The sequence below is a fragment of the Hesperophylax consimilis genome, chromosome 23, assembly GCF_061612785.1.
Source record: "Hesperophylax consimilis isolate HC1 chromosome 23, BYU_Hcon_1.0, whole genome shotgun sequence".
NCBI classification, from domain to species: domain Eukaryota; kingdom Metazoa; phylum Arthropoda; class Insecta; order Trichoptera; family Limnephilidae; genus Hesperophylax; species Hesperophylax consimilis.
In genome coordinates this window covers 21715626-21736513 of record NC_142858.1, presented here as the reverse complement: position 1 = coordinate 21736513, position 20888 = coordinate 21715626, and positions in this window count along the sequence as shown.

Genomic DNA, 20888 nt, shown 5'->3' with positions numbered 1-20888 from the left:
GGGATGCTGTGAATAGACTGAGAAATTACTTATTTGATATTTGTATGTTTATATATCGTAAAGTTGTTTAATGAGGTATATAAATAGAGTCTACGTTCCTTTTATCATCAGAATTAATATATTGAACCAAAAAATTGCACATTGAAAGCCGCGAATTTTCCTAGTTCCCCAACTAGTTTTTTAAAAACTTCCAGAATAATAATGACGTTCAACATTTAGATGTACTTCACACAGACTTCAAAACTAAGGACGGGTTGTTTCGGAGTATCTGAACAATTCATCAAATTTCAACGGTCATTTTCAAGTTCTGTGAAAGATTTTTTCAAGTTCTGTTTTTATTTCAGTTTTGTCAAGCAACTAGCCTACAATGATATAAAAACAAAACTTGAACAAGTCTTTCACAGAACCCGAAAATGAACGTTGAAATTTGATGAATTGTTCAGATTCTCCGAAACAACCCGTCCTAAGTTTGAGGACATTTTGAAGAATCGGATGTCATATGACAAGAAGAACTGATCGTAATAAGCGCTAACAAAGAACTTAAGGGGCAGTTTTGTAGGGCCAGCTACAGAAAGAAATTCCCGTTGCTTATCCTGCTCCATTTTAATTTGGTGTAATACCTCACAAAGGCGCCCCTGTCTGCACAATGCAAAAATAGAGGAACTATATCGCCACCCGGTTGTAGGCCAGGCAAGGGGAAGGGAATCTTTTTACGAAAAAAATAAATGATTATCACATGGGACGTTAATAGTTTTAGGAAAATTGAATATTCGGCAGGCAGGGTCTGCGGAAAAAAATATTTGGCAAGTGCAAGTGGGCGGGGTAAAAAAGTTTGGGAACCTCTTATCTAGTGTGACAAAAATATTGTATTTATTAATTTTATTAATTCATTCATTTTCACCCTCGTCTAGTTTACACTACTGTGGCATGCAGAAAAATCTAGAAGCTGGCTTTTTAATACTTAGGTATTCAAAAATAGCTTTTTAATACTTGGGTATTCAAAAATAAGTGAATAATGTTAAAATTTAAAATCGGTGGTTAGTGTTTCAAGTAAAACCGCTGTAAACAGATTGTGATGTGGATTTCTAGAACAGAATGGAAGCTGGTAGAAAGCGGAGGTGTGATTTTGGTTCTTTTCTACTGTCACACTTCTTTGCTGCGTCAGTGGGTGCGAGAGGTACCTTTTTAAAGTATGTCAAACAAATTGCTAAATCGTGTCCTCAACTTGGAGACGCTTTTAATAACTTCAGATTTTTAACAAACCAAAAAACAATTTTTCTTAAAACATTTTTTGAGGAATTAAGCAGTGTTACTGAAATTTTAAAAATAATATAAAATTAGTTTCATCATTTTTTTTATTTACCTAAAATACAGAGCTTCAACGAACAAATTTAAAAAATCCCACACAAGTTTTTCAGTCTATAGCTACAATCTTAGTACCTACAACCTTTCGTATAATGGCAATAATGGTTTGCACTGTTTGCAACAACGAATGTTTGTTATATATTTTTTTATTTTTTGATGAGTCAACGTTTTCACTTGATGTAAGGTTCGTAAGGCGTGAAACCGGGCTGCATCTTATGTTCGTGGCAGTGTGGCGTATTAAAATAGCTGACAGCGTAGATCATCGAGAGTTTGAAGATTTATGTCCTTAAATCTAAGATCTATGTCCTAAAAGCTACAAAAATGTATCACCTGCTTCCCCAATTTGGTCAGAAGTAGCTTCTGGTTCTTTCAATGCACTGCAGAATTTTGTGTCACTACACTACATGTGTGGAGAAAAAGAATCTGTTGCTGTTCGTATTTGATGATTTGGGAGAATACGAGACCTAGGGTGCATTACCTCTTCGACTTTTTTCGAAATAAATATTACCATGAGAAGAAGCTATTGCTGTTAGTAACGCCACCAGATCGATATCTTCTTCTACGATGTTAACACTATCCAATTCGGATGATAAACACATCAGCATCCTCTAATGCCCGTAATAACTTTGTCCACTTCTACCATTTCATTCTTCAAGAATGCAATTAAACGACGTTTGTTGATATCGTTTGACAAGAATTGTTCTTCTGCTATTTTCACTGCAGTGGTTTTGTTGGGCAGAATTTTAGCAGAAAAATGCTCGACGGGATCTCTCACACGATTTTGTGTTTTTTTTGGTGGATATATCAGGGTACCCATAAAAAAAACCATGAGTGAACATCACATAAGTCTTACACACAGCCCCAAAGTCTTACTTGAAACGATTTACGAAGTAGAAGATACACACCGTCAATTGCTGTACATTTCTAGTTTCCAAGCATGATTTCGCTCTTTAGTCTCTGTATTGGAGTGAATGCGGCATAGAGCGAAGGTTTTTTTATACCCTTCTGCATCCCTTCGGCAAAAAAGAGAGCCATTGGAAAAGTCGCAAGTTCAATTTTAGAAATGCAGGATTCCATTTTAATATCTCTGGTGTGCGCTGCAAGAGTAACCACTATATTTTTTGTAGTAATTTAACATTCTTCAAATTTTAAATTTCTGCAAAAACTTAATGTGAGTAAAATTTATTTTATGATAAAAATATGCATATATGAAATACATATTTAATTATGACGAACTGTTTCGTATTTTGTCTTCAATTACTCTAATGTAGATTTAATAAATCTTTAATTTGACAAAAACTGCGAATTTTTGGTAAAATTATGTTCTTTGAGCACTGTTTTTCGGAAAGCATTAATAAATGATTGAAAACAAATTATAAATAATTTTGTACTCTACAAAAGTGTGTACGTATTTTTTTGTGGGACGCATTATTTAAGAGTTATTTAACGAAAACCTAAAATTGTGACAGTAAATCTAGTTGTACCTGCATTGACATATTTGTACCAGCCTTTATACTGAAGCGCGCCAAAATGTCAAAATGTCGCAAAAGTCAGAAATTTCGATTTTGAAATACCACTTACTACGTTGATACAACATACCAAAAACCAGAACTAAACCGCCCTATTTGACGACCTATTGACTATTTCATTTTCTTCGTGTATATTAGTATATTAAAGTATAAGTGGATAAACAGGTCTTTAAAACACGCGCGATTTTTCGAGCACGACGGCGTAGCCGAGTGCTCGAAATAAAGCAAGTGTTTTAAAGATCAGTTATCCACGAATACTTTACGCTATTTTTTTTTATTGGTACACTTTGAAAACATAAATATTGATATTATTATTAAAAATTTGGAAATAAGAACTATTAATGAATTCGTGATGTGACATGACAATATCTTGTTGTCATGGAACTGAAAAACACAATTGACATTTAAACTTCACATTTTGTTGATTTGTTGATGTTGCCATGGTAACTTTAAAAAACGCGCGTTCCATAAAGTGCGATTTAAACACGCTAGAGCGTACTTTAAATGAGTAAAAAAGGGCACCAATAACAAAAAAATTATATCATGCATTGACCAAATACGACACATCAATGATATCATGTCAATTTTTGCCAAATTTAAATCTGTAAACAGTGTAACAAAACAAATATTCATTTCGAATAAGGAACTATCATTTCACAAAATAATTTTGGGGTAGGTACCTTCTTTATCACATATCTGATTAGAAAAATTTCAATTTTAGAACAAATGTTAGGCATTAAGCAGAAATATTTCACACTACGTACTTATGCACAATGTACGGATTACGCAGAAGTATTTCACACTACGTACTTACGCACAATGTACGCATTACGCAGGAGTATTTCACACTACATACTTACGCACAATGTAGGCATTAAGCAGGAATATATTAGCTGCAAAAGATTTCAATAATTTAGGAACATTTATTATGTTATATAAAACCCTCGTCAGATGCCAACTCGAGTATAACTCTACGTTATGGTCTCCATTTTTCAATATTCATTCAGATAAAATTGAAAAGATTCAACGGAAGTTTCTAAGGTTTATAAATTATAAATTGCATATTCCTATACAAAACATAAATTTCAATTACCTCTTGGATAAAATGTCTCTATTGAAACTTTCAGAAATAAGAATAAGCACAGATTTAATACTGTTACAAAGAATACTACATTTTAAAATTGACTGGCCCGAATTACTTCAATGTATGTATTACTTCATGTTCCCAAAAATCATGCCGACATTTCTTACCTTTTTACTTCAATAACACCAGGACACTAGCTTACCAAAATTCTCCGATTCCGAGACTTCACAATCTCGGAAACAAATTAATATTCTGATCTGGGTGATATATTTCATTTGAAAACTAATTAGTATAAATGTTGTATATTCTATCACTTTTATTCTTCTAGACACAAATAGACCTATGTACCCATATAACTTCTCCGCTTCTACTATTTTATTTTGTTGAATCTTTTAAATTCAATTATATGCGTGAGGATTCATTTTTTCCATTATGTTTACATTCTTCTTTATTGTATCAATTTCTAAGTGTTTACTCTGATATAAAATGCTTGTATTTTTTTAAAGAAAAGCCCTATAGGGCGTGTAATAAAAATAAATAAATATTTTTTTAGACAGCCTCTATATTAATAATATGCAATTTCCTTAATGTTAAAAGTGACTCGTCTATAAAGAAAAGGGCTATGCTGTGTTTGTGAAAAGTTATAAGGACTCCATTTTTTAGTTGAAAGTGCGTTAATTTTGACAACATCGAAATAATCGAATCGTCCATCTGGAGGGGTGTTATACCTGTAGTAGCTATCTATGTTTATGATTTGCCAACGTGGTCTCGTACCTATCGTCGCTAAATCATGTAAATTTCGTCCAGCGCGTTGCATTGAATCATGTTTCTTATTTGCGGATAATAATAGTAATAATATAATAATTTGTATAGTGCCGTTTTTGTGAAAAATCACCTCAAGTGAGCTACCTACCTACATATTCAAAATGGTATATTTTAAATACATATTTAAAAAATTTGACTACTTTATAACCTTTACTCATACCAACAGATTTTTTTTCAAACTTGTATACCACACAAGAGTCCCAACTGCTCCCATCTGGAGCCAGGAAACAATGAAATTCGCAATAATTGGTGTATGTTGTGTGGTTGAAGGAAGCGGGAAAGGGAAGGAGATGGGAAAATGAAGGTGTGGAAGTAACTAGCTCTTCAGATCAGGTCTCCAAAACGCGGCTAAAGCCATTTTAGGCAACCTTTCAATTCTTAATGGTGGACTTACACCAGAGCGATACTGAGAGTAGCTTCTGCTATGGAACGTGCCGCAAATATGATGTATATTAATTTAAATGAATAGATTATGAAATGACACAAATTTATAAGATAAAAAATTACTTGGGCACGCCGAGATTTGAACCCGCGACCTCTGATTTTCTAGTCGAACACTCGACAACGGAGACCCTCAAAACGAAAGGACACATTTAAATGCAGATAACACCATAGATCTATGAATTATTCTTGATTCTAAATTTGATGTATAATGATTGATGTATAATGTTTGATGTCACATCATGATATATGTATATATATGGCATACATCTATGAAATACTCTTGATTCAAAATTTGATGTATAATGTTTGATGTCACATCATGATATATTTATATATATGGCATAGATCTATGTATCTCTTGATTCAAAAATTGATGTATAATGTATATAGTATATATAATAATAATAATAATTGGATAATTTGTAGAGCGCCGTTTTTGTGAAAAATCACCTCAAGGGCGCTATATGGCATAGAATATTAAAACCATTAAAAATTCTTAATCCATTATAACTTTGTACAACTTATTAGTTAAGGTGATGCACTACGTCGTGTAATATTTTAAATTCAGCCACTATCAATAAAAACCCTTACGCAGATGGCGATAAGATTTAAATTCCCGCTTAACACCATCCGCCTGTTTTGATTTATGCAAGAAAAAAACATGGCCAAAAAGCGCCTTTTATTTTATTTTCAGATTGTTCAGGCATAATTTTTTAATTTTTTTCTGATAATTTTATAAATAACTTAATTTGCTACATTATACAATAAAATCATAACCGAAAATGGGTTCGTAAGTAGGAGATTTTGAACTTTAAAGCAGGTTTCATAGGCCTTTACATTATTTTTATCTGGGCTTATAAAAAGACTTATCTAAAAAATACTCAATTATTTCAAGATGTATTCTACTCGGCCAAGATGTATTCTACTCGCAGTATTTAAATAAAGCATCTGAAACATTTCTAGGCGACCAAATTTTCAAACCAAAAACTTGCATTACTACGTATGGCATTGCCTTAAAAGTAAATTGAAATATGGGAATGTTGTCTGGAACCTACACCACCATCTTAATTCTAAAACTTGAACTTAATTCTAAAATCTTAATTCTTAAATCTGAACCAATATTATGGAAACTCAGGATTGTAGCAATTCACCACACTTTTGAAAAGTATTTAAAAGTAATGAAATAGGCCTATAAACCTTTTCATCACTTTTCACGATTTTAGATCATTTTTCAGCAATGGGTAGAATTATCACTGTCCTATGTAATAATAATGTATTTCATCCTGAATTATTTAATAAAAATATTACTACTACTATCTCTAATGTTTCGCTTGTACAATACCTACCTACCATTTAATCTGACTATAATATAGTTTAGTCTATATTTATTTTATTTATTTTTACATTTATTACATACAAGATATACAAATATAAAAGGAAGCTTTGACTGTCCAACTAGGAAGTTTCCCGTTTTAGGGAACCGTTTATATTATAAACAGTTTCATAGCATCTCAGGACATTGAAAATTAAAAACATTTTTGAAACATGAAAAAGTCATTAAAAGACATAAAACTGTCCTAAAAACCTATTTTAACCTATTTTTTACATCACTTTTCATGACTTTATATCTAAAGTGTGTTGAGTTGCTTATTCAATAAATTGTCTCAACGCCTTACGTTACGTCAACCATGAGGGCTGCATTGCTGCAAAGCATGAACACAAGCAATTTGGGGGTGATTGTTGACGCAAATTCTAAATAAAAATTACATTTTAATTTAATTAGTAGCATTGGGCGACAAATTTTACAGTGAAAAACACCACACAATTCTGTCATAAAGCATGTTTCAGACGATTTAGACTAATCCAAGTTACAGGGGTAATGCGATGCCTAAAGAAGAAGAAGCCCACTGTAGAGTACAGAGCCGTAACCACCAGCCAGGCTACCAGGGTGTGGGTTGCGATGTATTCCTGTTTATCTGAGTAGAGCCCCAGATAAGAGATAGAGGGGAGCTGTCTCACTAAACGATGCTAATGAAAACAGTGACCGTACGAGTTAACTCTGCCAAGCAACTAGGAAAGGGATGACACAAAAACAACGAAAAAAAAAAGAAAACAAAATCTTATTTCGATGTTTAAAAGTTTGTTCTGGTTAGCCTAATAGAGTTTTTCAGTTACAGTTACAGTTACAATTACAGTTACAGGAAGTCTATTTGTCAGCATATCCGTCTGCAGGGTGCGGCTAGAAACTGTACTTGTACCAGTCTGGTTTTGAATCCCAAGATGCAGCATCTTTCTGCAATCTTCGCCTTGAATCTTAGCCCAAATAATAAAGTAGTCTTGACTCACCTAGATATTTTTGGAAACTGATTCACGGCGGAGAGATTGTTTTATCAATAGTTGTGTTTTTTCAAAAATCTATAATTAATAATAATAATTATTTTTTTATTATTTATTACGGAATGTGATGAGGTTAGTGCTATCCCACTCATCCCATAGAGCAGTGTTCCGCAAAGCGTGTACCGCGGCACACTGGTGTACCGTGGTCATCAGTCGGTGTGCCGCGGAAAAATTCAAGGTATTGTGAAGATTGATTAAGAAAGCAAATGGGAGCAGATCATCAGTCACTTCTGTTGAAAAAATGAGTCCTAGACGTTTTTAGAGGCCCAGGGTTCAGATTTTGCTTCTGTGTTTAAAAGAGAAGAATTGTTAGTAAAACTTGCATACTGGCGGACATATTAGCTCATTTAAATGAGCTCAACGGAAAAATGAAAGGTAGGAATTCTTATATTTTAACGTCTTCGGACAGAATTGAAAGCTTTCACGCTAAGTTGGTATTATGGATCAGCCCCGCTGTCAATGGTAGTAATTGTTTCCAAATGTCATGGCTGCCAATTCAGAAAAAAATTGCAGGCTTTGATAGTGAAACACTTGGAGCTATTAGCAGAAAAACTGTTATTTTCCTAAGTGTGACCTACAACCAATGGACTGGGTATGAAATCCACTCTCGGATAACATTTCCCTTGGATACTTACCGATAAACGAGCAGAAATAATTCATGGAGTAAAAAACTGATCGGACATTAAAACTAAAATATTCCAAAGTAGGGCTAGCACATTTTTGGCTGCATATAAAAAATGAGGATCCACTGCTTTCAAAGCATGCTGTTCAAAATATACTACCATCTGCCATAACCTACTTATGCGAATTGGGATTTTCAACTCTCACTACCATTAAATCGAAAAAAAGAGAACGCCTGAGGACGAGCAATGAAGAGATGAGAGCAGCCTTATCAACGATTGCTTCAAATTTCGATCGCCTGTGCTCAGTTAAACAGGCTCACATTTCTCACTAAACATCTTTTCATATTAGGTATATTGATTTTAGTAATAAATAAGTATTAAATAAACATTGCTTTTTTCTTTTGGTCTACCTCTAAATTTCGTGATTTGATAGGTGTACCTTGAGCACAAAAAGTTTGCGGAACACTGCCATAGAGTGTACATGCATAATAAGTAAACAATCGATAACGTAAATTTGCCTACTTAAAGTCCTACATAAAAATTGAATAGGTTTAAGACTAAACAATTTAGAAGTTTTAGAAATAAAAAAAATCGGTAAATTCAAAGGTTGAAATTATTAATAACCAATTAAATTTAACTGTCATTCCAATATATTCTCCCCCCTTAGTATGTTCCCCATTACTTCACTTATCCCGAGTTCCCCTCCCCCACCTCTCTCCTACAACTGACGCACTGTCGCACTCTAGTATACTGTCTCCTTCTTTTTTGATAATTTACGTTAGTATATATAAGTGTATTTAGTACGTATTGTATTCAGTACGGAGGTACTGAAACCGGTAGACAATAAAATTTATCAATAAAATGACCTAAAACCAAGTATTTTCATTTAATTTATTAAATATGTTATAAATTGAAAATAAATGAATCGACGTATTATTTACTACAAAGTTCTAAGCTCTCTTACAAAGCACTAAGGATTGGTTGTTTCACTGGATTTGAACAATTTAAAGTTCTGTTATTATTCCAGATTTGTGAAGCCCTTGCAGAACTTGAAAATCAAATTATAAATTTGTGAATTGCGATTTTTTTTAAACAACCAATCCTTAGTGTTCACGCTTTGTACGATAGCATAGAACCTGGTAGTAAATATTAAGTTTATTAATTTATAAAATATTATACGTTTTACAACCCATGTTTGGTTTACGAGTTCTATTGATAGTTGTGAAAACGATTGTAACCCTAGGATTTGACACACCCCTGGTAGTGATTTACTGGCGAAAGAAGAATAATAGATCTCGATAGGGAGCATATTCTCTTAGCCACTTCTCAGGGTGTCTAGGGAATGGTGTCAGAACAAAATTACACGGGCGTGAATTTCATGTACCAATATTACAATGCCAGAATTACACGAGGAAGAAATTGCACATGGACCAAATTACACTTGAAGAGATTACACCTACTGGAATTACACACTAAAAAAAAAAATTTGTAGAGTTTTCCAGAAGGTGTAATTTAAGTTGGTGTAATTCTAAACATTTGTAATTTGATCCATGTGTAATTTTGCCCGTGTGTAATTCTGGCCGTGTTATTGTTTTATATTTATTATTATAACACTAGGAAATTCCACCACTCTTACTAACACTCGTGATAGTAGGTACACTGTAATTGAAAAGTTCTGTTTCGTCCTGGACGTGAGTTGAAACAAATTAATGCCTAATGGTCAATCATTCAAAAATGTGGGGGTTTTAATCGTGACGTTAAATAATCAATTCGTAAAAACATTTTGTTTGACCGATGATTGAACCTTCCTCGTCACTGACTTGCTCTGCAGTGAACTTTTAACATATATTTTAAAACATAATTTTTTACTGGTTTGTTTGAAGATTGTACCTTGCACCCCAGGGACTAGATTCACTACTACTAACACCTAAGCCAAATCATAATTGGATAGTACTGACATGTATTTCGTTTATTACCCGCTGTTAATTTTTAAATTAAATATCAAATATAATGTCATCAAATTTCAGAAAAATGTTTGTGCATGAGTGACACCAGAAACCATTGTCATCGACAACGAGTCTATCTGCTGAGTTTCAGCTCAATCAGCTGTCGGAAAGAGGGTTAATTTCCACTTCCAAGATTCCAATTCATTAATTTATTCATTCAACCAAGAAAACAAAATCTAGATTCAAATAGATATATTTTAAAAAGTCTAGCCACAAAAGCTTTCTTCTCTTTGTCAGGTGCAGAGATATTTTAATTTATTATTTACTTAACATTGTTTTAAGATAAAACTAGTTTTCAATGATGGTCGACAATTTGGTTTGAAAATATTTATTTGTTTATTGTGTTTAATCTTTGTTAAACTGGAAACACGAAATTTTCTACATAAAATAATTTGCAGTCAACAAATAAATATAATATATATGGAATTACTTTCATACTACTGACATATGTACATTTTACGTAGGTATGTACATAAATATAGGTATTAGCGAAGACCTGTGAAAAATCACGGGATTGTGGATTGTAGGATTTGTGATGCCGTAGGTATTTATTTAAAAAAATATTTACAAAATATTTATTTATTTATATTAAATATTTAAAATATTACCTTTCAAAAGAAGAAATTTACAAATAATAATAATCAATGACATTATACAGGACTTTCCAATAAGAGGTGTTATTTTGATATTCAATCGTAAAAGATCAATGGTTTCGTTGCTTGTGTGGCACGTAGCGCCGTCTTGTTGAAAGTAAACGTTGTACAGATCAATATCATCAAATTCCGGCCATAAAAAATCATTAATCATCTCTCAATAGCGCAATACATTCACCGTAACTATTGCACCAGCCTCATTTTTGAAAAAGTAAGGTCCAATGGCTCCGCCGGACCATAAACCGCACCAAACAGTCACATGTTGAGGATAGAGAGGCTTTTCAACAATAACTCTTGGGTTTTCCGAGCCTCAGATGCGACAATTTTGCTTGTTGACGAAGCCACCGAGGTGGAAATAGGCCTCATCACTCAAGATGATTTGTATTTGATTCACTCAAGTGAATTTTAATAATTTCAATGCGTCGTTGAAGCGTGTATCGTTCCATTTTTATTAATGGCGTAGTTTCTACTTATAAAATGTCGAAAAATGACAGCTTCAAAAGTAACATCTACCGAAATAGCGGGCTATTTAAAATAACACCTCTTATTGGAAAACCCTGTAAAAATACAAGACACTTTATTCGATTCGAACAAAAATGGAACAAAATAGATACAACATATCACCCATGACAGTCACATGAGATCCTAGTGATAGTGTCACTAGGAACTCATGTGTTGAGAGCAGGCTCAGTTTATAACAGTTTACAACAGTTTATTACTAAAAATTAAATAACAACACAATATAACGTTTAAGTTTAAAAAAAATCAATATCGCCCGATTGGAAATGTGTACTTGTAAAAAAAATCAATATCGTACCATTGGAAATGTGCACTTGTAAAAAAAATCAATATCGTACCATTGGAAATGTGCACTTGTAAAAAAAATCAATATCGTACCATTGGAAATGTGTACTTGTAAATTGGTTTTAATAAAATCTTTGATATTAGATCTGTCTTGGTTGATGATCCTGATGTATCTGATTTATATTTAAAGAAAGTTGAGTTCTGTCGAATGGCCAGTGGAAGAGCATTGTAAAGCTTTGTTGCGAAGTGTTTAAAATTTCTTTGGCCAAAAATTGTTCTAGCGAAAGGAATAAGTAATAGGTTATGATCTTTTGTTTCAAGTATCGCGAGCAGTTTGGACATTGTTCAAATCAGTTCTGTGTTTGAAGTCATATTCTAGTATGTGTTTGGCTTTGTGTTTGTTGCTAATGTCCAAAAAAAAACAAAGATTCTCCTAAACATTTCATCCGAACTGCTTGTGATCGGTAGTTTTAGAATAATATATATAAATAATTTCTGAGCTTTAAAATCGGATCAATTATAAGTGTTGGGTACCTATACATTAACATTTGTAGATGTTGCTCTTATTTGAGCTTTTATGTAGTTCTTTAAAGTGAAGTCACTGCTTTATTGTCCATGAATATTAATTATATTATAAAGACACATACATGTATGATAGATATTATTGTAGAACAGTCCGAACAGAACTGCCAGTGACGTTGGCGTTAACGAAGGTGTCACGCGTCGTTAGCTTCAGATGAAGAACAAAGCCCTCGCATCCCTCACAGTCCGCAGTTCGTACGAGCTAATTCTCCAGCAGGGAGGACGGACAATGCTCAAAGGTTTTATCGGAGATTCTTGTCTGCGTACTCCCAGTGACCTAGCTATCTCAAAAGGCAGCCTGCTTAACCGATTCGGTAGTGATTCGTGACGCAGTGTATCACCCCTATGTGCACACTGCATTCTGCTCAATCCGATATACTTGATTATATTTGAGGCCCGGTATATCAGTCAGCACGATACTGTACACGACATTCTTTACTCATATTAAAGCGGGCTAAATCGGCCCCAAACGGCTGCTCAATCCTTGATAAGCATCGGAATATTTCTTTTTAGAAGCCGATTCCTTAGTTGTAACCAGTGAGGGCTCGTGACTTTTGGGTGTACTAGAGTGCGAATATTATAAAAAATGGGGTTCCTGATGTTGTTGTAGCTGAATACGATTTTTTTTTCGAAAAACCGATTTTGTTATATTTAGATTTTCAGAAAAAAAAAAGTTTAGCCGTGCGCCGCACGGGTTTCCTGAAAATCTTCTTACAAAAATCTTTTTTTCGAAAAAAAAAACAAAAAATCGTTTTCAGCTACAACAACATTAATAATGCCATTTTTTGTAATAATAGCACTCTAGTAACCCAAAAGTCACGTCCCGCCACTGGCAATAACACGAGACAAATTTGACATTTAAGTAAATAATTGCATCCTTCCATCTAAGCGAAATTTATATAAATTGCCCATTTTTTTCATTGAGTGATAAGGAATATTGATATTATTAATTAATGATAATCAATCTGAAATAGTCTAGTCAGGAAATAAGAGGAATTTTAAAAGTTTCAACTTGAGAACGGTTTGTTTGTGCCCTGACTCCACCGAACAAAAATTATGTATTATTAATACAATTAGTTTCCAAGCATAGATGATACTTTTGAAAGATCGCGATGATTTGATAGTTTTAATCAAAAAAAGAAACACCGTCTCTTTGTTAAAATCATGGACAATAGTGTCGCATTGATGATATCTGTGCTTACGGTCAATATATGGATTATGTGTTAAGTCATACTAAGCTAGAAATTCCAACCAAGCCGAGCTTGAAAGCAACTGATATACCGGACCTTACAGTCACGTCCATAAGAATACCGCATGCAAGTACTAAGTTTTCAAATATCGTTCATTATGCTTACCCTTTTATCTATTCGTATAGTAGGGCCATTTCAAGAGTCAGAATAACAGAACAATATTTATAAGACGGTGTATGAAATTGGATGAAGCAAGAACTGTGTGCCGAGACAGAGTTGTGTAGCGGTCTTTTTAATGTGAATACTGCACAAAAGTCCCAACTGTATGGAGCCAGTGAGACTATGGTATCCCGAATTGGTGTAAGTTGTGTGGCTAAATAGTGTAATGGGAAGGAGTTGTGGAAGATCTGTCCTCAAGCAACTTTACAATTCTAAATGGTGGCTTTCATCAGGGCGATAATGATAGTATCTTCAACCGTGTAATGTGCCACAAGTACACTAACTACATTACGTGGGCTTTGTAAGCGATACAGTTGTGTTAACTATTTGTTGTACGTTGTACTTAGTAACAAAAGTATAGGAAATACATAGTATTGAATAATATAATACTAATTTAAAACACATAACGTAAACCATCATGGTATTATGAACATGTCTGGTCCATCTTCTCTAGAGGAATTTTGTAATCAATTTGTAATGCCAATGAGACAATGGCGTCCCCAATTGGGGAAAGTTGTGAGGCTGAAGGTATTGGAGAGGGGAAAGCGATGTGGAAGATGAAGGTGGGGAAGTACCTGGCTATTCAGATCTAGTCCTCAAACACGGGTGCTGTTCCATTCCAAGAATTGATATTTGTATATAAACGATTTCAAGCAACGTTTCAATTCTGAATGGTGATTTTACAACAGGTCGGTACTGAGAGTATCTTTCACTTTGGAAACTGCTGTGCATTTATTTATGATATCTATATGCAGCAGTGTTCAATTACACAAGAAGGCTATAATAACATACCTCAAAAACAAATATTAATATTAGATTTTAGTATTATTTTGCATGTGTTCTACAAATTTTATAATATTTTTAACAAATGTTGCTCTTTCATAATGTTTCCCAAAATTATGATAAACGGGGTGTATAGTTACAAGAAGGCTATAATAATATTCCTCAAAAACAAATATTAGTGTGAGTTTTTAGTATTCTACGTATTTAATAACATTTTTAACAAATGTTGCTTCTTTCATAATGTTTCACAAAATTATGATAAACAGGGTGTATAGTTACAAGAAGGCTATAATAATATTCCTCAAAAACAAATATTAATGTGAGCTTTTAGTATTCTTTTGCATGTGTTCTACGTATTTTTTAATATTTTTAACAAATGTTGCTTCTTTCATAATGTTTCACAAAATTATTATAAACGGGGACGTACTTGACATTATTTGAAGTAAAAGATGTAAGCGAAATTTAATGTGACATTGTTGATGATTTTTAATACTAAAAACATAGAAAATTAGCAGGTATTGGACAGCTAGGGTCGATGTGAGGAGTTGGGCGGTTAATATACTCGGCTGAGGGACCAATTTTATTATGTTGTGAAAAAAAATCATTGAAAAAGTCGCTGGAGACCAAATTTTAATTAACAGTTTTTACTTCAAATAATGTAAGGAATCACTGGTTACAGTAAGTCGAATACAACACTTTGTAAATGCCCATATGGAAGTATAATTAAATAAATAAATATGATGAGGGTACTGAAGCAAGGACAGCATTGTTCGTGCACTGTCATTGTAGGCACATGAAATTGAACGAAATACGGCATTGTCCAACACGAGCAAATCAATTTGGGGATTCGGTACCGCCGCCCCGGGAACCATTCATTCGATAACCAACACCTCTGCCACAGGTCGATCAAAGTGGTTCGCTACGTTTGGTGACTTAGCAGGGGTGCCAGGGTTCATGGGGTGAGATTTGTCCAGGTCTTTGCGGCCAGAACTTCACCCCCCCACACGTAAAAGATCGCCCACACAGCATCCTCCAAGATGACATATTCGCTGAGGGATATTATTTTATGTTTTTTTTTTAAATCAACGAGTAAAACAACTTGTTTTTTTTTAAACTATAATAGATTTAATTTAAAATAAAAAACAGAAAAGTTTTGTTTTACTGAGGATTGAACCATCCTACGATAAGACCACAAATTGTTGCGTGTATTAAGTGCTGTAAAGTCATCGAATTTCAGAGAAATGCGTATATGTCGGCGTGTGTGTGCTTGATTGTCACCAAAAGTTAATAGAATGCGTTGTCATCGACAACGAGTCTATTTGCGGAGATTCAGCACGATCGGATGCCGGGAAGTGAGTTAATTTCCGCTCCCAAGATTTGCACTCATTCATGTATTTTAAAAGCAAAAACAGCAATCTCAAAATATTATTATTCTGTCAGTACCTCATAATATCACACGTATAGTTCATGACAATGGGGTGGAGTGGTCTAGGATGAAGAAATGTTTGACAAACTTTTGACAATTTTTATTAGATAGTTCTTTTCTAATTAATAGTGAAACAAAAATGTTAAGTGTATTTTTTTAGCATTTACGAGCCATAAATACTTGGATAAAATCGTTAGAAAGAAAAAAAAGTTTTGTAAGCAATTTTAATTGTAAACATATAGATAGAGTATATTTCCCAATTAAGCTTATTTTTCATTGAAATGTTTTATAATTTTTATTAAATGTTGCGATTTCGAAATTATGAAAAAATAAATGAGTCCAATCTATTACACATTGCACGTGCAAGCAGTCCTACCAAGTCACGCGCGAGCTAGCTTGTCAAAACTTAAATCGTTGCCGTTTAAGGCGATGCACTACGTCGTGAAATATTTTAAATTGAGCCGCTATCAATAACAACCCTTAAGTAGATGGCGATAAGGTTTAAATTCCCGCTTGACACCATCCGTCTGTTTTGATTTATGCAAGAAAAAAACATGGCCAAAAAGTGCCTTTTGTTTTATTTTGTGGATGTTCAGGCATAAATATTTAATTTTTTTTCGATCATTTTATAAATAACTTAATTTGACACATTATACAATAAAATCATAACCGAAAACGGGTTCGTAAGTAGGAGATTTTGAACTTTAAAGCAGTCTTCATAGACCTTTACATTATTTTTTTCTGGGCTTATAAAAAGACTTATCTAAAAAATACTCGATTATTTCAAAGGCCAAGATGTATTCTACTCGCAGTATTCAATTAAAGCATCTGAAACATTTCTAGGACACCAAATTTTCAAACCAAAAACACATGATTTTTCATTACTACATATGGCATCGCCTTAATAGTGAAACAAAAATGTTAAGTGTATTTTTTTAGCATTTACGAGCCATAAATACTAAGATAAAATCGTAAGAAAAAAAAAAGTTTTGAAAGCAATTTTAATTGTAAACATATAGATAGAGTATATTTCCCAATTAAGCTTATTTTTCATTGAAATTTTTTATACTTTTTATTGAATGTTGCGATTTCGAAATTCTGAAAAAATAAATGAGTCCACTCTATTACACATTGCACGTGCAAGCAGTCCTCTAGAAATGTCGCCTAGAAATGTTTCAGATGCTTTATTTAAATACTGCGAGTAGAATACATCTTGGCCTTTGAAATAATCGAGTATTTTTTAGATAAGCCCAGAATAAAATAATGATTTTTCGAAGAAAACTTCTTCTAACTGCTTTTCATGAGATTTTGTATCGAAATAAAGTGATGTAAACAATGTTATTTGTGTTTTAATAAAAAATAAAATAATGTATAAGGCCTATGAAAACTGCTTTAATGTTCGAAGTCTCCTACTTACGAATCCATTTTCGGTTATGATTTTATTGTATAATGTGGCAAATTAAGTTATTTATAAAATGATCGAAATTTTTTTAAATATTTATCCCTGAACATCCACAAAATAAAATAAAAGGTACTTTTTGGCCATGTTTTTTTTTTTGCATAAATCAAAACAGGCGAATGGTGTTAAGCGGGAATTTAAACCTTATCGCCATCTACGTAAGGGTTGTTATTGGTAGCAGCTAAATTTAAAATATTACACGACGTAGTGCATCGCCTTAAAGTTTTTATTTTATTTTAAATATTTACAAATTTATTTTCAAATTCCCACATTCTTTTTTACTTCACGTTCACACTTCCAGAGAAAGGCAAGAAGTTTGTGAGTGCATTCTGAAATTGAGGATAAAAAATAGATTTCCTCATGTTGTTTTATAACTGTATACCGAGAGTGATAAATGGTTGGTGACTACCGACTAGCGGCAACTAGCGGCAATCGACTACCTTACATACAGAACGCTCAATACTTTTACTTGGACGTCTCAGTATCTCCCAGCGCCGTGGAACGGAGTCAGAGAAGAAGCACAGAGTCTTTGCCTATGTATGAGTCTGTTCAATTCTCGAGAGAGCTTAGCGAGAAAAATATGGGCCACAGGAAAGACCCTGCAGGGGAGTCGAAATGAAATATTCATGTAACTACATTCTGATCAATTTTTGTTGTTGTTGTAGTACTATCGAAATCCATGTAATCTATATCGAATTGAAAGAAAAACAGATGGATCCGTTTTACTTATGATCTTTCGCCTCCCAGGCCCTGTGCAGGCCAATGAATTTGACTATTTTATCAGCTTAAAAGCATACGATATGCATTTGGTTCAATTTTAAGCACAAAAGAACACAATATACAGAAGTATTACTAATAACCATGTTTTAAATTTGACACCACTGATATACAGCTGTTTATTGAAAAACCTTACTAATAAACTTCTATTACATAGGCTAAACTGATATTTTGCAATCGTATAGAGTTGATGTAAAGTAACACGTTACTTACAAAGCGGAAGAGATTTTTAGCTGTGTTTTAGCGCTAAGTCAACTGACAGAGATGATTGTGAAAATAATTCTTACACATTTCAGTGGTTGGTTGACTTTGAGTTATTTTTGTCATCGATGTTATCATGCGAGCAAACTTGAAAAACTATAAAAAATGTCATGAGTCCAGTGGTGGCTTGTGACTTTTGAGTGTGATAGAGTGCTAAGTTTGAAAAATTCGACATTATTGATGTTGTTTAGTCCAAAACCTTTTTTAAAATTTTTTTTCGAAAACTCGATTTATTGTATGAACCTTTTCAAGAAATTTCAGTTTGCCCGTGAAAACCGTGCACCGCACGGTTTTCCTGAAATCTTCATACAAAAAACCGAATTATCGAAAAAAGGAAGACTACAACCACATCAGTAATGTAATTTTTGTAATATTTGCACTCTAGTACCTAGACCCAAAAATCACGAGCCGCCACTGACCTGTATATTTCTAGTAAAATGTACTTTTTCAATCCACACACTGAAAGCCTTTGACTTCACAGATTTTTGCCATAATAATAGCAAAAACTAATTTCGTAACGATGATTAATTGCACTTTATATTTTAGAGAGTGGACATTTTTTTGGCATTGTAAGCAAAACATAATATATATTTAAAAAATTTCTGAACCCATCCGGTCTCCGTGAAGTGAATTGTTCAAAACTGTCATCTTCTGACTCGCATCGAGCCATTTCCAGACGACAATGTTTTTTACTACATAGTCACTAAAATGCGTTTATGAGTATGTTTTCAAAACAAATCCTAAACAGTTTTTAACAGTAACTAAAACACCCGTAGTGTTTTTTTATAAGTAAGGCTGAAAGTGTTTTTGTTGTTAACTTTATAATAACGTTATAGTAATGTAAAAACCTAATACATCAATAATGCATATATTATAAATAGAATAATTAACTAATTGTTATTAGTAATCAATGGAAACGTGGTTTCTCACATCTGACACCAGGGTAAAGTAATTGAAAGCCGACGCTTTGCACTCATCTGCCGAGTGTTTGATTAGCCCTACGTCTGCAGGAGCGAATGGGCTGGGGGAGGAAAGTAAACATAGACCACCCTCCCCCTTCATCCCCCTGGCACACAGCGGAGCTTATACTGAGCAGATTATTTGCCAAATCAAACGGCGCTATTTAATTTCCCTTCGGGAGTAATAATAATAACTTGTTGCCAATGTGGATCTAGAACCAAGTTTATTATAATACAGTGGCGGTTCGTGAAATGAGGCGGGGAAGGCTGTGCCTCCCCTAAAAATTGAGAAGAAAAGATATGTCCAAATTATAGTATAACTTTTATTAAAATGTTACCAATGTATAAAATTGTGTAAATTTTAAATAATAATAATTACAGCGGACGGAATGAAGAAAAAACTGAATTAATTTTTTGTCCACTACGTAGTAATGGAAAAAGTTTTTCTTTTTTAAATTATTATTAACGCTCTTTTTATGGGCTTTTACATACGAATAGTAAATAGTAGACAGTACATATTTATTATTTATTTATTTATTAATCTTAAGTTAGCTCACATCTTCGTGTGTGAATGTTTTAATTAAATTTTTTTATGCATAACAAAACTGCCTCAGTAACAATATCTTGTGTTTGTTAAGGCGATGCACTACGTCGTGGAATATTTTAAATTGAGCCGCTATCGATAACAACCCTTACGTAGATGGCGATAAGGTTTAAATTCCCGCTTAACACCATCCGCCTGTTTTGATTTATGCAAGAAAAAAACATGGCCAAAAAGTGCCTTTTATTTTATTTTGTGGATGTTCAGGCATAAATATTTAATTTTTTTCGATCATTTTATAAATAACTTAATTTGCCACATTATACAATAAAATCATAACCGAAAATGGGTTCGTAAGTAGGAGATTTTGAACATTAAAGCAGTTTTCATAGGCCTTATACATTATTTTTTTCTGGGCTTATAAAAAGATTTATCTAAAAAATACTCGATTATTTCAAAGGCCAAGATATATTCAACTCGCAGTATTTAATTAAAGCATCTGAAACATTTCTAGGCGACCAAATTTTCAAACGAAAAACACATGATTTTGTATTACTACATATGGCATCGCCTTAAGTGATAAATTGAAGATGTCCACTGACTCGGTATAATTATGCCCCTCCATAAATATTCTGGGTTATGAGGAATACATATGGTAGTTGGTCTCAGACTTTCCGCACTAAAATAAATCACGACTTCTAGTATTACGTAGCGGAACACGAAAGCTTATCAATGCAAACAATTATTGATTAGTATTAAAGATCGACGAGGGTAATAATTGCATTTTTTATGTATTATGTCATTAAGTATATAGATGGTAAATGTGGGTATACTTAATACTTAAATTTAAAACTTTTGGGCTTCCTCACTTTTCGACCCCGCAAACCGCCACTGTTATCCACTCCCGGGCAGTGGCGGCTCGTAACTTTTGGGTGTACTAGACTCTAGAGTGCTAATATTA